The sequence below is a fragment of the Macaca thibetana genome, chromosome 5 (genome assembly GCF_024542745.1).
Source record: "Macaca thibetana thibetana isolate TM-01 chromosome 5, ASM2454274v1, whole genome shotgun sequence".
Classification (NCBI taxonomy): Eukaryota; Metazoa; Chordata; class Mammalia; order Primates; family Cercopithecidae; genus Macaca; species Macaca thibetana.
In genome coordinates, this window is record NC_065582.1 from 8132343 (window position 1) to 8147834 (window position 15492).

The window sequence follows — 15492 nt, forward strand, 5'->3', positions numbered from 1 at the left end:
TAAATTTAGACTATAGGATTCTCTAACAAATCACTATTTATAAATAGGATAGCCAGGCCATTTATTACAAAAGTGAGGATAGTTTTGAGAGTGAAATTAATAATAGGCATTAACTGGGACTACATTAGGCAAACAGGAGACATATCCGTCTTATTTATGAGAGATTGGTGGATATTTTATTTGGCTAGATTTGAAGATGATGAGATGTCCTTTTTTTACTCTACCAAAATGCGAACAGAGACTTGCTGCAATTATTTTGTCTATCATTTAAAAACAGGACCAAACAGAAGCACTTCAACACATGGCCATGAAGGAATAACTGGCCCTGGATGTGTTCTCCCATCCTAAACAACAATAAAACTGGACACAGTATATACAATAACTGTATGGAGGCGATGAACAACAGCCAGTGCAGGACGGATCTTTGAGAGAAGAGAAGCACATAAAGGAAACTCTATATTTGTCCTGGCTCCCTGCCTTGTGGCAGTTTCCAGATTGCATGCAAAGAAGTAGAGCCAAAGTAGAGCACTGTGTTAACATTAAACAGAGGAGGCGGAGATCAGCCACCAGGGCTGCTGTAGCATCTGGAACGTGCCTGGTAGGGTACCAGAAAGGAGGGCGGTGCAGGGTAGGGATAGGAGAAAGGGGGAGAAGTCTGTATGGAGTCTCTCTGGGTCCTTGGCTAAGACTTGTGTTGTACAAATGGAGGGCAAGATTCCATGTGATCAAGCAGGCATTGGCTATTCTTTATGAGGCAGAGAGCTAATCTCTCTATCTCTTTTATCATGCAGGATGGAGAGAAGCTGAAGCCAACCCAGTCTGAGTGGTAAGAGTGAAAGAGAGACATTTTATAATAATAAAAGTCTTCATTGATTAGGAACTTAGAACAAGCTCCAACAACAGGTATGTGTGTATGCACCTAATAACAGAGATTCAAAAATGGGTGAAGCGAATGTCGACAGAAGAAAAAAGGGAAATTGACAAAAATCACACTAATAGTTAGACATTTTTGACACTTTTTTCTCAGTATTTTGTAGAATAAGTAGATAAAAAATTGTTAGAATAAAGAAAATGTCAACCACATGATCAACCAGATTAAATAAATTGATACTTATAAAACACCATACTTGGCCGGGTGCAGTGGTTCACACCCATAATCTCAGCACTTTGGGAGGCCGAGGCAGGTGGATCACCTGAGGTCAGTAGTTTGAGACCAGCCTGGCCAGCATGGAAAAACTCCATCTCTAATCAAAATATAAAAATTAGGCTGGGCTCAGTGGCTCACGCCTATAATCCCAGCACTTTGGGAGGACGAGGTGGGCAGATCACCAGGTCAGGATATTGAGACCAGTGAAACCCTGTCTCTACTAAAAATACAAAAATTAGCTGGGCCTGGTGGTGCGTGCCTGTAGTCCCAGCTACTCTGGAGGCTGAGGTCGGAGAATCGCTTGAACCTGGGATGGGGAGGTTGCAGTGAGCCGAGATCGTACCACTGCACTTCAGCCTGGGTGACAGAATGAGACGCCATCTCAAAACAAAACCAACCAACCAACCAACCAACCAACCAACCAACCAACACAAAAACAAAAAACCACACGCACACCATACTCAGTAACTTCAGAGAATACATTTCTTTCAAATGCACTTAAAACATTTGCCAAGATAGATCTTGTGCTGATGCTGGGCTATAAAATAGAATGTCTCAATAAATTTCCAAAGACAGAAACCTCACAAAGTATCTCTCCAATGACAGTGGAATTCAATTACATATTAATAAGAATAGGAGATAGAGAAAATCCCCAAATATTTGGAAATAAAACAACATGCCTCGAAATAATGCATAACGAAATAATAAATCGTAAGAGAAATTAGAAGATATTTTGAGTTAAATGATGATAAAAACACCATGAATAAAAATTTATGGAATGCAGTTAAAGCAGAGATTCAAGGAAAATTTGTAGCATTAAAATATGTATATTAGGCTGGGCCCGGTGGCTCATGCCTGTAACCCCAGCACTCTGGGAGGCCGAGGAAGGCAGATCACCTGAGGTCAGGAGTTTGAGACCAGCCTCGCCAACATGGTGAAACCCCATCTCTACTAAAAATGCAAACATTAGCTGGGCATGGTGGCATGATCTCAGCTACTCAGGAGACCAAGTCAGGAGAATCGCTTGAACCCAGGAGGTGGAGGCTGCAGTGAGCCGAGATCTTGCCACTGCACTCCAGCCTGGGTGACAAAGCAAGACTCCATCTGGGGAAAAACAAAACAAAACAAAAAAACCCTTATATTAGAAGAGAAGTAAGACTTAAAGCTAATAATTTTAATTACCTCCTAAGTATCTGGAAAAAGAAGATCACATAAGAATCAAAGTAAGAAAATGAAAGGAAATAGTAAATATACGGGAATTAAGGTAATTAATTAAGAAAAAATAAAGAAAATCAACAAATCCAAACGTTGATACTATGTGTTTTTTATAAGGCCAGGTGGTGAGAGCTGAAATGTAAATGAGTAAGTTTGTTAGAGGAGCTGAGAAGAAAGGCTCCAGAAGTAAGAACAAGTCTGAACTCCTCCTCCCAGTATCACCTCAATGCCTCTGTCCATTCTCATACTGGCACCAAGGCTAATAAAACTAATGGACCCAGCAAGACTGATCAAGAAAGAAATCTGAAAATACAAATAATCCATATCAAAAATGAAAGAGGGAATATGATCACAATTCATAGAGACATTCAAAGGATAATAAAGAAATATGAACATTTGTGTAAATACACTTTACAACTTAAATAAAATAAGTATATTGAACGACACTGTTTGTCACATCGACACATAGAGGGGAACTACACACACCGGGGCCTATCAGAAGGCAGAGGGTGGGAGGAGGGGGAGGATCAGGAAAAATAACTAATGGATACTGGGCTTAATACCTGGGTGATGAAATAATCTGTACAACAAACCCTCATGACACAAGTTTATCTATGTAACAAACCTGCACATGTGTCCCTGAACTTAAAATAAAAGTTTAAAAAAAGTAAAACCCTATAAATATTAACACAAAAAGCAGAAAACCTGAATAACTTTATATCTATATAAATATTATATATATATACACACACATATATTTAAATTGCAATTAAAAAGCTCCCCACCAAGATAACTCTAAGCCTACATGGATGCTCTGGTGAGTTTCTATAAAAATTTTATGAAACATATAAATCTACACAAATTATTTAAGAAAACACAAAAGGAGGAAATATTTAAATACCTTCCAACTCATTTAATGAGACCAACAGCATCTTGGTAATAAAACTTGACAAAAATATTTCAAGAAAATATAGAAACCAGTATTTCTCCTGAATATAGACATAAATAAGTTTTAACAAAACACTCTCAAGTCAGATCTAGGATTACATAAAATAACCATACATCATGAGCAAATGAGGATTTTATCCCAGGAATGCAAGATGGACTTAGCACTTAAAAAAATCAATTTAATTCACCAAATTTCAGAAAAGGAAGAAAGACCATATAATCATTTCAATGTAGGCAGGAAGGAAAGCTTTTGACAAAACTGAACACCCCTTCGTTATAAAACACACTTAACAAAGTAGGAATAAAAAGGAACCTCCTTAGTCTGAGAAAACATCTATGAAAAGCCTGAAGTTAACATCATACTTAATAACAAAATATTGAACATTTTTTCTTCTCCTGAGGTCAGAAATGAGGCATATTGTTCTCACCACTTCTATTCAACATCGTACGGAGAGTCTGAGATAGGACAATAAGTAAAGGGAAAGACATAAAAGGCATAAAGTTTGGAAAAGATGAAATCAAACTCTTTATTCATAGACAAAATGACCGTTTACATAAAAATTCAAAAGAATCTATAAAAAAACTACTAGAGAGTTCTAAACTAAAAAATACAAAATATTAAAAAATATCTAAATAAAAGGAGAGAGTTACCATATTCATGGATTAGAAGACTCAAAATCGTTAAAATAGTCATTTTTCTTCAAATTGAACTAGAGATTCAATGCAACGTCAATCAAAATCTCAACAAGCTCTTTTGTAGAAAATGACTAGTTGATTCTAAGCTATATATGGAATTGTAAAAGATCTAAAATGGCTAGAAAAATTCATGAAAAAGAAGAATAAAATTTGGGACTTATATCACCTGATTTCAAGACTACAATGTTCTTAGTGTGGTATTGATATAGGGATAATAGAATAGATCAATAAAATAGAATAAACAGTTCAGAAATAGACACATATGACCCATCAACTTTCACCAAAATTCCAAAGCTATTCAATTTGAAGTTTTTTTTTTTTTTTCTGTATTGAAATAATTGTGTGAACATATAAAAACAAATGCATCTCAACCCCTACTTCACACTATGCATAAAAACTAATTCAAGATCACAGACCCAATTGCATCAAAACTATAAGGATTTTCAAACCTGGTATTGGCAAATATTTTTTAGAGAGGATACAGAAAGCACCAAGAATAAAAATATTGATCAATGTCATCAAAATTTTTAAAAGCCTATTTATCATAAGACATTGTTAAGAAATAAGGTAAGTCATTAACTGAATGAAAATATTCATAATACATCTGACATAATACATCTGACAAAGGTCTACCCAAAAGATATTTTAAAGACAAATATCCGAAAAGCAAATACCTGAATACCCAAAAGATATTTTAAAAGCAAGTCAGACAAGCATATCTAATGGGCAAAGGACTCAAATAGACACTCCAAAAAAGGCAGACTCATGAATGGCTAATAAGCACATGAAAATATGCATCATTAGTCATGAGGATAATGTAAATTTAAAGCCACAGTGAGATCACAAGAAAGCTAAAACCAAGAAGAATAATAACACCAGTTGTTATTTGGGACAAATGGAACTCTCATACATTTCTGGTGAGAGTGTAAAATGGGACAAAGGCTTGAAAATACTGCTAGACAGTGTGTCAAAAGCTAACCAGAAATTTTACTCCTTGGTATTATCCCAAGAGAAATGAACACATATGTCCACAGAAAGACTTTTACAAAAATGTTCATGACAGCTTGATTCATAGTATCTAAAACTTGGAAATAACCCAAATGTACGGGAGGCGAATGATTAAAAAGTTGTGGCATATTAATCAATGAAATACTATTCAAGAGTAAAAAATACATGTATGACTACTGTCATACTCAACAACAGGCATGGAACTGAAAAACATCACGTTGAACGAAAGAAGCCAGAAGCAGAAAAGCACACGTTGTATGATTACCTTTCAACGAAGGTTAAGGGTAGGTAAAACCAACCTTCATGATAGACAGAACAGTGGTTGTTTATTGGTGGTGTTTAAGTAGAATTGACCTTGTCTTTATTACAGAAAAAACTCCTTGTTTTTCACATTAATAGCTCAATGGAATATTTCCATGTGTCTACTTCCGTAATTTCCAACATGTTTTTAAGTTGTGATATTGTCAAATTGTGCATTTTAACGTCAATTTTATTACTTTTATTACTTTTTGAGCATTGTTGTGATATTGTATTTACTTTCTCCTAATTTAGACACAAATCCCATTATGCAGTGACTAGGTCATCTCTCTGTTCTGAAGAATATCAAGCAAATTCTCAGTGCGCTCCGTAAATGTTAAGCTTATAAAAATCTCTGCATCTCAAGGTCTTGGTTTAAAAAATTTAAATTTTTAATTTTTGTGGGTACCTAGTAGTTGTATATATTTATGGGTGGTTACATGCGATGTTTAGATGCTGGCAGGAATGTGGAAAACATCATGGAGAAGGGGATATCCATCCCCTCAGCATTTATCCTTTATAGGACAAACAATTCAATTACTGAATACCAATTTTAACTTTACAGCTGACTAACTGCTTTATAACATGCATAACCTTAAAATAATTAGAAGCCTCCTAGATCAATTTCAACAAAACTGAGTAGGAATTATTACTTTAAATCCTTTTCTTTTATACATGATTTACATAATGAAAGATAAATTAAATACATGTTTAAGAATATGTAAAGTGACATAGGTATATAGAGGACTGCAAATCCCTCTAAACTGAAGTGTTTCCTGAAATTTAAGAGCAAAGTCAAGAAGTTCTTCTGGGTAACAGGGAATTAATATATAATAGGTAAGATGAGATAAAATATCACACTGTGATTTGCAGATTAATAATGACACTAAATGTAAAGAAATGGTTTAGATGACACATTATTTTTACGAAAGGAACCAGATACCCTAAAATATAAACTAATAATGTAGGATTAGAACCCTAACATTTCAAAATAGTATAAGAAAATTGGTCAGCAACAGTTTTTTTTGGAAGTTTAGGATAGGTAGAAATCCTAATATTAAGTGGAACATTCAAAGTGTTAGGATTTAATTGCTATTTTTTAGGAAGAGGCCTAAAAATTAGCAGGAATCAGGAGGCTGTTGGGAAGGCCTTCTCTGGAATAAATAACTAGAAATGCATTTATCTTTCTTGAAATAAAGAAATGTGATCCTATTTTGTCATTTATTATGCTAAATACAATAAAGTCTTTAAGAAACATGTCATTAAGCTGTTCGCTGATCTACTTCTCTCTTCTTGGTTGCTTTGAGAAACCATGCAAAATCTTCATCCCATATTAATTACCAATTTAATCAGTCAATGCTAAAAGAAAATCTTTTGCTTTAATTATAAAAGGCAGTTGCTGTAAACATTTGATGTGACGAATACCTTTGCTGATCTTGGGCAAGTTGTAATTTATTAAGCACAAATATGAGAACAACACAAGTAGAGGCTTAATCAGCAGTGACCCTCGATTAAAACAGGTGATGTTTGCTGGGGTTTAGAATAATGGTGAGATAATGCCAATTAGTTGTCAAATCATCTGGCAAAACAGCTGTTACATAAATAGAAGATCACTTGGGCTTCTCGTTCATTTTCTCAATTTCGTCTTTTTTAAGTCATTCAAAAAGATAGTTCCTCTGTTTATATAACATTTAAAAGCAGGGGAAATAAATTTGCAGTGTTAGAAGTCATGATCCTGGTTAGCCATGCTGGGGTGAGGGAAGGGAGGTGGGAGGGGGTGTGACTAGAAGGGGCTCGGGGCTGGAGATACCTTTTGGCGTGTGGAGAATACGCTGTTTGTTAACCGGGTCCTGGTTAAGGGATGCGCTCCCTTTGTAAAAATCCAACAAGCTATGTGCTCATGGTTCCCACATTTTCTGCATGTATATTATGCTTCCAAAAAATTTCCCCTAAAATATAAACTATTTCCAGAAATATAGGGAATTACCTCAATATTGTGTCAAAACTGAAAGGTTTTATACAAATGTCTGGAAGAAATAACAGTTTTCTTGAAAACTTTTCCTCAATTCCCTCTATCTCCAAGCAAACATACCAGAACATCTACAATTTTTATTCAATAGGATTTTAAACAAAATGGAGGCATAAACATTAGCCTTGTGCTTACCATCAGATTTAGAAATGTATATGCTACTTACCAAAAAGGTGTGTTCTGTCTCACTTTTGTGGCAATTTGTTCATTAGAGTTGCCAAGCAGAGATATTGGCTGTGGTACAAGCCTGGAAAAACAGAACAAATAGAAAAATTGCTATCCTATAAAACATTACTTTTATCGTAAGAGTATACGTCACCTATTTCCTAATGTATTTTTCTGCAGAACTATAAAATGATAACTGGTTTGCTCTGTCATGTAACAAGCAATTACTATCTCTGCATGTACCAGGTGATACGGGAGATGTGTAGCTGTCTATTGTAAAACTTTTTCTTCAAGGAAATTAAGCAAACAAAGACGTGTAATAAATATACCAAACTGGTGAGTATCATAAAGGAGGTATAATCAAATGTTCTGGGAGTCGGGGGGCAGAAGAGGCGACTTCTAACTGGAAGAGGTGGTGATTTTTGGAGGAGGTGGGGCCTAAATGGAGACTGGGGATAGGTATGGTCTTCAAGGTGGTGGGCAGGGCCTGGGACAGGAAGATTGAATGGGGAACAGCCCATGTATGGGGGACAAAATGACCAAGTTACAGAGTTTGAACATAATGGAAACAGGAGGGGAAATTTGATGCGTTTCAGTTTGATTGAAGGAATTTTTCAGAGGGATTGGAACTGAGGTGAAACTGTGAGAACAGCGATTAAGTCACTTGTAATAATTTGGGTACTGTGCTAGGCCCAGAAATCCAGCAGTGAAATTAGAAGGATATGAGGTCAGGCCTCACGGAATTCCCAGCTTATGGAGACAAACTGATATAGAGGATTATAATAATGCATGATGAAAAGCAGAGGTTTACTGGGGGATCTGTAGCAGGGGAATCAGTGTGGTCCAAGGGTCAGAGATTTAAAACAAAACAAAACAAAACTTCAAGTCTCAGAAAAGTGATCATTAAGGCAATGAGGTTAGATGAGATTGCCAAGGGACAGTGTAGAATATAAAGGGGGTGGATATGGACAGACTCCCATCTAGGAGGGAGGAAGGAATCAGAGAAGAGGAAGGAGTCTCTGAAGACTGTGGCGTTAGGAAAGACAAGAGACACAAGTTTTATGGAGGAGGCTGTGTTCAAACGCAGAATGCTTTAAAACTCAGGCAGAGTTAATACTGAGAAGAGGTTGTCTTGTTTGTTGACTTGGATACATTAAAAAATGATAATAAAAAAACTTGTGGGGTGATGGAGCTGGCCTGATGTTCGGTTATTCTACACACACATCAGTGCTGTTGTTCTCTTTTCTGAAAAGCAGCCTCTCTTAAACATCATGCAGTGATTCAGGACTTAGCCTGGCTAGGGTTCACAGATTAGAATAAATAACAAAAATAATCATTTCAAAAGCTATAAATTGTAAATATATAATCGCAGTGACTTCTCATTCTTTTACAACTACAGGATTTTTATTACTTGCAATTATATGCCAAAGAAACAAACCAAGGCAGTATCTAGATAAACTAAGTAACTGAGTGGAGGAGCAGTTGGTTTGGTTGTTCAGTCCATCCTAATTAGGAATTAGACACGACGGATCACCATACAGTTAACCAGGAGGATGTTAGAAACTTCTAGATTCACTGTGATTTTAGCCATAGCTTATAGTTAACAGCCTTGATTTCTTGAAAATTACAGAAGATAGAAATAGCACGTTAATTTATGGAGAATAATTACTTAAGGGTGCTATTGAGTTTAGCCATGCAATCAAGATTATGGTTTCCAAATATCAAGTGAATTAAAATAGTCATTTACTGTTAACTTTTCCCTTGCAGAAACCATTTTCAGCTTTCAGGAATTTCATACCCCTTGCAAATATTTAGAAAAATAACTAAGATCTATGGATTTAAAGAAAATGAATATAGTATACAATTTAGAGCCATTCGTATTCTGTACAGGTTTATAAACAGTGGTAACCAAACTGATTATTTAAAATGGACTTAAACTGACCAATTTTTCTGTTCATAGATAGACATTTTTCTATATTCTGAGATTTTTTTCCAATCAAGTCTCCTAAAATATATATTTGGGGGATTTTGATAAGAATCACAATACAAATGGAAGAAGAGTACAGTGATCAGATTTCTAAAGCTCTACAAACCTATGGACGAGTATCATTTCTGAAGATCAGAGGAAAAAAGTATCTATGATGAAAATAGACAGAGTGGAAAAAAATGGTTATTTCTGTCAGTGCTAAAAAGCTTAGAGAGTCACTGATTAAGGTCACTGCCAATTTTGTCAATGAGGAAAGTGCTTTAGCAAGCCTTCAACCCCTCATCTTTGCCATCCTCCGTGTAGGCATGAGGATGACGGTACTGTCAGCGTGTCCACGATCAAACACTAAGAGGATTCGGGGTCAATCAGACTAGAACTTTTTAGCAGAAAACTGAAGGTGTCTAAAACCAACTCCAAATAATGCATTTTGTGTCTTCTGTCCCTTTGTCCCCTGAAGGGCCATCATCATCGGCAACAAGAAAAAGGAGAAGAAAGAAGGAAGGAAAAAATAGCTATTAGCCATATTCACATTTGTTCTTGGCTTTTCTGGAAATAAAATGTAAAATCTCCAGGAACTAGCTTTCCTTTAAAGATTTATTAATACAATGACAACTGTTCACAACAGCTAGTAAGATCTAAATCCTGTGCTCTAAGCTAATATCCAGACAGTGTATTGGCAATCGACAGCCAGAACAGCTTGCCTTGTTACTCAGGTGAAGTTTATTAAACACTTTTTCTATCTGTAAGCTCCAAAGAACGGTGAAAGATGCTTGTAAATCGACTCCAGTAGTACTTGAATAATATAACTGGAAATTAGAACAAGATAAGCAATAGTTATTTCACATTAGAACACACTTTATATTACTTTGTAAGGGTGGATTGATATGTTCAGACACGCAGGTGTCACCGAGCCTTCATCTGAGCCATAGAATCACCTCACCCTAGAGCAAGTGGAGAACAATTAATGAAATACTTGGTTTGCATAAAAACCCTAGAAGAAATCCTAGGCAATACCATTCAGGACATAGGCATGGGTAAGAACTTCATGTCTAAAACATCAAAAGCAACGGCAACAAAAGCCAAAATTGACAAATGGGATCTAATTAAACTAAAGAGTCTGCACAGCAAAAGAAACTATCAGCAGAGTGAACAGGCAACCTACAGAATGGGAGGAAATTTTTGCAATCTACTCATCAGACAAAGTGCTAATATCCAGAACCTACAAAGAACTCAAACAAATTTACAAGAAAAAAAAAAACCCATCAAAAAGTGGGCAAAGGATATGAACAGACAGTTCTCAAAAGAAGACATTTATGCAGCTAAGAGATACATGAAAAAATGCTCATCATCACTAGCCATCAGAGAAATGCAAATCAAAACCACAACGAGATACCATCTCACACCAGTTAGAATGGCAATCATTTAAAAAGTCAGGAAACAACTGGTGCTGCAGAGGATGTGGAGAAATAGGAACACCTTTACACCGTTGGTGGGACTGTAAACTAGTTCAACCATTTTGGAAGACAGTGTGGTGATGCCTCAAGGATCTAGAACTAGAAATACCATATGACCCAGCCATCCCATTACTCGGTATATACCCAAAGGATTATAAGTCATGCTGCTATAAAGACACATGCACATGTATGTTTACTGCGGCACTATTCACAATAGCAAAGACTTGGAACCAACCCAAATGTCCATCAATGACAGCGTGGATTAAGAAAATGTGGCACATATACACCATGGAATACTATGCGGCCATAAAAAAGGATGAGTTCATGTCCTTTGTAGGGACATGGATGCAGCTGGAAACCATCATTCTCAGCAAACTATCACAAGAACAGAAAACCAAACACCGCATGTTCTCACTCATAGGTGGGAATTGAACAATGAGAACACTTGGACACAGGAAGGGGAACATCACACACCAGGGCCTGTTGTGGGGTGCGGGGAGGGGGGAGGGATAGCATTAGGAGATATACCTAATGTAAATGACGAGTTAATGGGTACAGCACACCAACATGGCACATGTATACATATGTAACAAACCTGCACGCTGTGCACATGTACCCTGGAACTTAAAGTATAATAATAATAAAGAAAAAGATGCGGCTTGCTAATCTGGCTTTGATAATTCAGAGTCTTGGGAAAAGGAGGGTGCCCTCTGAAAAGCACTGACTTAAATGGGTGAGAGCAATGTAACACACAAAGCTCTAGTTAAGGAATTGCTGGGCATCTAGATTCCCCATCTGGAGTATTAGGGCTCTAAGATCTCAGTTCAAAACTACACGGGCGGTTTAACCCATCAGCTTGTTGTTATCCTATCAGAACTCCCCTATTTTATTGGGCCCTGATCCATATCTCAGCTCATTTGACCACTGAAAACTTTGCTGTCGCCTCTAGTTGTTACCTGCACCGGTTTCCCAGTTCGTGGTCTAACCGAATTCTGATTATAAGATGTTTTGTATAGCAAGGTAGATCATTATTCGGATAGACCATTGTGGCTTACTGAGACATAACTGTCTTTTTTTTTTTTTTTTTTTTTTTTTTTGAGATGGAGTCTTTGCTCTGTCGCCCAGGCCGGACCGCAGTGGCGCCATCTCAGCTCACTGCAAGCTCCGCCTCCCGGGTTCCTGCCATTCTCCTGCCTCAGCCTCCCGAGTAGCTGGGACTACAGGCGCCGCCACCACGCCCGGCTAATTTTTTGTATTTTTAGTAGAGATGGGGTTTCACCGTGTTAGCCAGGATGGTCTGGATCTCCTGACCTCGTGATCCGCCCGCCGCGGCCTCTCAAAGTGCTGGGATTACAGGCGTGAGCCACCGCGCCCGGCTTCTTTTTCTTTTTTGCTTTCTCTCTCTCTCTCTCTCTCTCTCTCTTTTTGTCTCCTGGGTTATTCAAGTGTGTAGCCATTGGCACCCAAGTAAACAAGGGTGAAAATGAAATCTCCATCTGGGAACAGCTTCTGACTCCATCAGGTCATGATCAGTGCATTGACGCTGAAATCCCTCAAACGCAAAGTATGCCCCTTAGACTCCTGGAGAAATTCAAAGTTCAACCTGATGGACAGAATTTGTAGTTCTTTGCTTCTTACAGTTGAATAATGTGCAGTTTCATAGAGGTTAATGGATACTCACTAGTATTTGCTGAGTTGGTGGAAGATACTATTCATAAACTAGTATTAGTGTGTTACCAGAATTAACTGAGAACTTTAAGCCAGGCTTCCACTAAGACATTTGATTACAACCTCATGCCTGAGAGCCTTGCAGTACTCCTGAGATTCATGTTCACATGAAACTTGTTAGAGTTCTTGAAATCTAGGAAGGCACATGTGGTTATTACTGATGTTTTGGTTGCAAACTGACATGAATTAACATATTTGTGACACGATCATTAGATTTTGTATGTACTCATCATAGACTGTGCTATGTTGGTATTGTATTATAATATGTTGATTGTTATTTTGTTTATCCCAAAGTATTTTTTTATTATGGGGTCTTTTTCCCTCGGAAAATGGAAATAGTCGGAAAACGGAAATGGGGTATTCCCTCGGAAAACGGAAATGGGGTGTGTACATCTGTAAGTGAGCCACAGTCCAGAGGCTTAAGAATCACTGCCATAAAAAGATGGAAGTTAGCATACAAAAACTTTCATGAGGAGGGGACCTGCAATAATGATTCTTGCCTGTGGCGAATTACCCTTAGACCTCTGGACCCAGGAAAAAGGCTTAAGGGAACTGAGTACACAAGGACGAGTGTCAAGGGCAGGTAGCTCACTTGACACTCTTGCTCAGGGCCAGCCTTGTTTGTATATTGCAGAGAGCCCAAATTTCTTTCAATTTTGCCTTCTTATTCAGGTATCATGAGAACCATTAACTTATTTGCCTATAATTTGTTTTTACCTAACTTTACTAGAAATGCATTTTCTACGCAGAATGTATATTACATTTCCTATTTGTCCTGAAACCAATGTAGCGTTTCTTCATGCTTTTATGCATGACATTTACTGTCTTTGACATTTTTATTTAGTAGTCAGTATTAATAAATCTTCATGAGAGTAGCAGAGTCATTGTGATTTTGTTAAAAATGCATTGCTTACAGTTCTTTGAAGAAGTATGAATATTGGGCTAAAAAGACAAACAAAGGAACAAACCCTGTCATAGAAGCCATCTAATTCATCTTTGCATTGGTGAAATAAATATATTCACTGAACTGTTAATTTTATTCTGAGCTCTATTCTTTCAAATTCTTCAAGTATTAAATTAGGGTTAAGGTAGAACTTAAAAAAGTTAAGAATGTATATAAATCAGCCCACAAATATAGCTACCTAGTTTCTCATAAAAACACCCCCAAATTATTAACATTTTTCATGCAGATTTGTGAAAGACATGATTCATGTGAGCATTCTTTCTTATGTCTGAGCTAAATTTCTCTTGTTTGTACCTGTATTTATGTCCATCAATAACTTCAGTGAGAACCAGGATATTCTTTACTTCTTATGGGACAGACTATTTTATAAAAAACTAAATCCACTAGAGTTACCTTTCTTTTTTTGTTTTTTGTTTGTTTGTTTGTTTGTTTGAGACGGAGTCTCGCTCTGTCGCCCAGGCTGGAGTGCAGTGGCCGGATCTCAGCTCACTGCAAGCTCCGCCTCCTGGGTTTATGCCATTCTCCCGCCTCAGCCTCCCCAGTAGCTGGGACTACAGGTGCCCGCCAGCTCGCCCGGCTAGTTTTTTGCATTTTTTTTTTTTTTTTTTAGTAGAGACCGGGTTTCACCTTGTTAGCCAGGATGGTCTCGATCTCCTGACCTCGTGATCCGCCCGTCTCAGCCTCCCAAAGTGCTGGGATTACAGGCTTGAGCCACCGCGCCCGGCCTAGAGTTACTTTTCATGTTTCATATGTTTTATTCCCTGGGAACAGTGCTCTATTGCTGTAAACTGGACGTAATAGTCTAGTCATCAAAATAATTGAGGAACAATAATAAAAGAAATATAATACAGTTTCATATATAATATAATGAAGTAGCGATTTAGAAAAACACATCGTTTTTACTCCATTTTTTACTGAGAGAACACATGGAAAAGAAATTTGCTACAGTGCCTGGCACATGGTAAGACCTGAAAATATGTTTTGTTTTGTCCCCTTTTTGTCTTGCTTCTCATAGCAATTGGCTCTGTGACAAAGCTTGAGATACATTTTTTTCTGTAGGGAGGCATTTCTGTTAATGAAGTTTAAAGGCTTAGATTCGGGTGAGAAAAAAGAAAATGGTGGTATTGATAAGAGATAGAAAGAGAAATTGAAAATATATTTTAGTGTGTTATCAGATAAAATGATTTATAGGAATTGTAAATGTTCTATTGCATTTTATAAGAAACATAGTAGCATATGGGAAAACGGTTTTAGTTTATGGCCTTTCATGACCCTAAGTTCTTTTACATGCAGTTCTCCCTAGTTTCAGATTTGTAGAAAAGTGTGTGTGTGTGATTGTGTGTGTGTTGTGTAAGTTTGCGTAATTAAAAGACATTACCCTGCTCCTTTTTAAGCTTAATTAAATATCTATTTTGTCTTTAAGAAACGCTTTAAAGAGACATTACTTTGTAACACCTTATCAAATAATGACAGTATCTACAAAATACATCTTAAATATTAACACAAAATTTAACAGTATCCACCCAAGCCAAAGACAAATCAATATTGAAGAGGTGAGCATAGATCAGAAGAGGAGGTCATGGGTTCAATCTGTGGGGATATTTCTCATGGAGACTCAAAGCAAAGAATACAAAAATCACTGTGGCAAAATTCCACAAATGAGTTTTCCTGCTGACAGTGAAATTATCCTATACTAGTTGTATGTTAACAGAGAAACTCACACAAAGGATAATTTCACAATAAAGTGATTACTTAAAATAACTGAGGTAGGTTGGTCAAAAGAGGAAAAATGGAAGTAAAAGAAATATTTTCATGGTACAAAATATGTTCTTCCATTAAACCGTCACGAAGCTA

General features: G+C 37.0%; 1 protein-coding gene across 1 annotated transcript in view; it reads right to left on the reverse strand.

Moving 5' to 3' along the window:
- Positions 1 to 15492, reverse strand: part of TENM3 (teneurin transmembrane protein 3) — a 2279939-nt gene that overhangs the window by 926021 nt on the left and 1338426 nt on the right. Inside the window, exon 6 of the mRNA XM_050789940.1 lies at positions 7507 to 7587. The gene's annotated coding sequence lies outside the window, so the exon portion shown is untranslated. The remainder of the gene's footprint in view (positions 1 to 7506; positions 7588 to 15492) is intronic.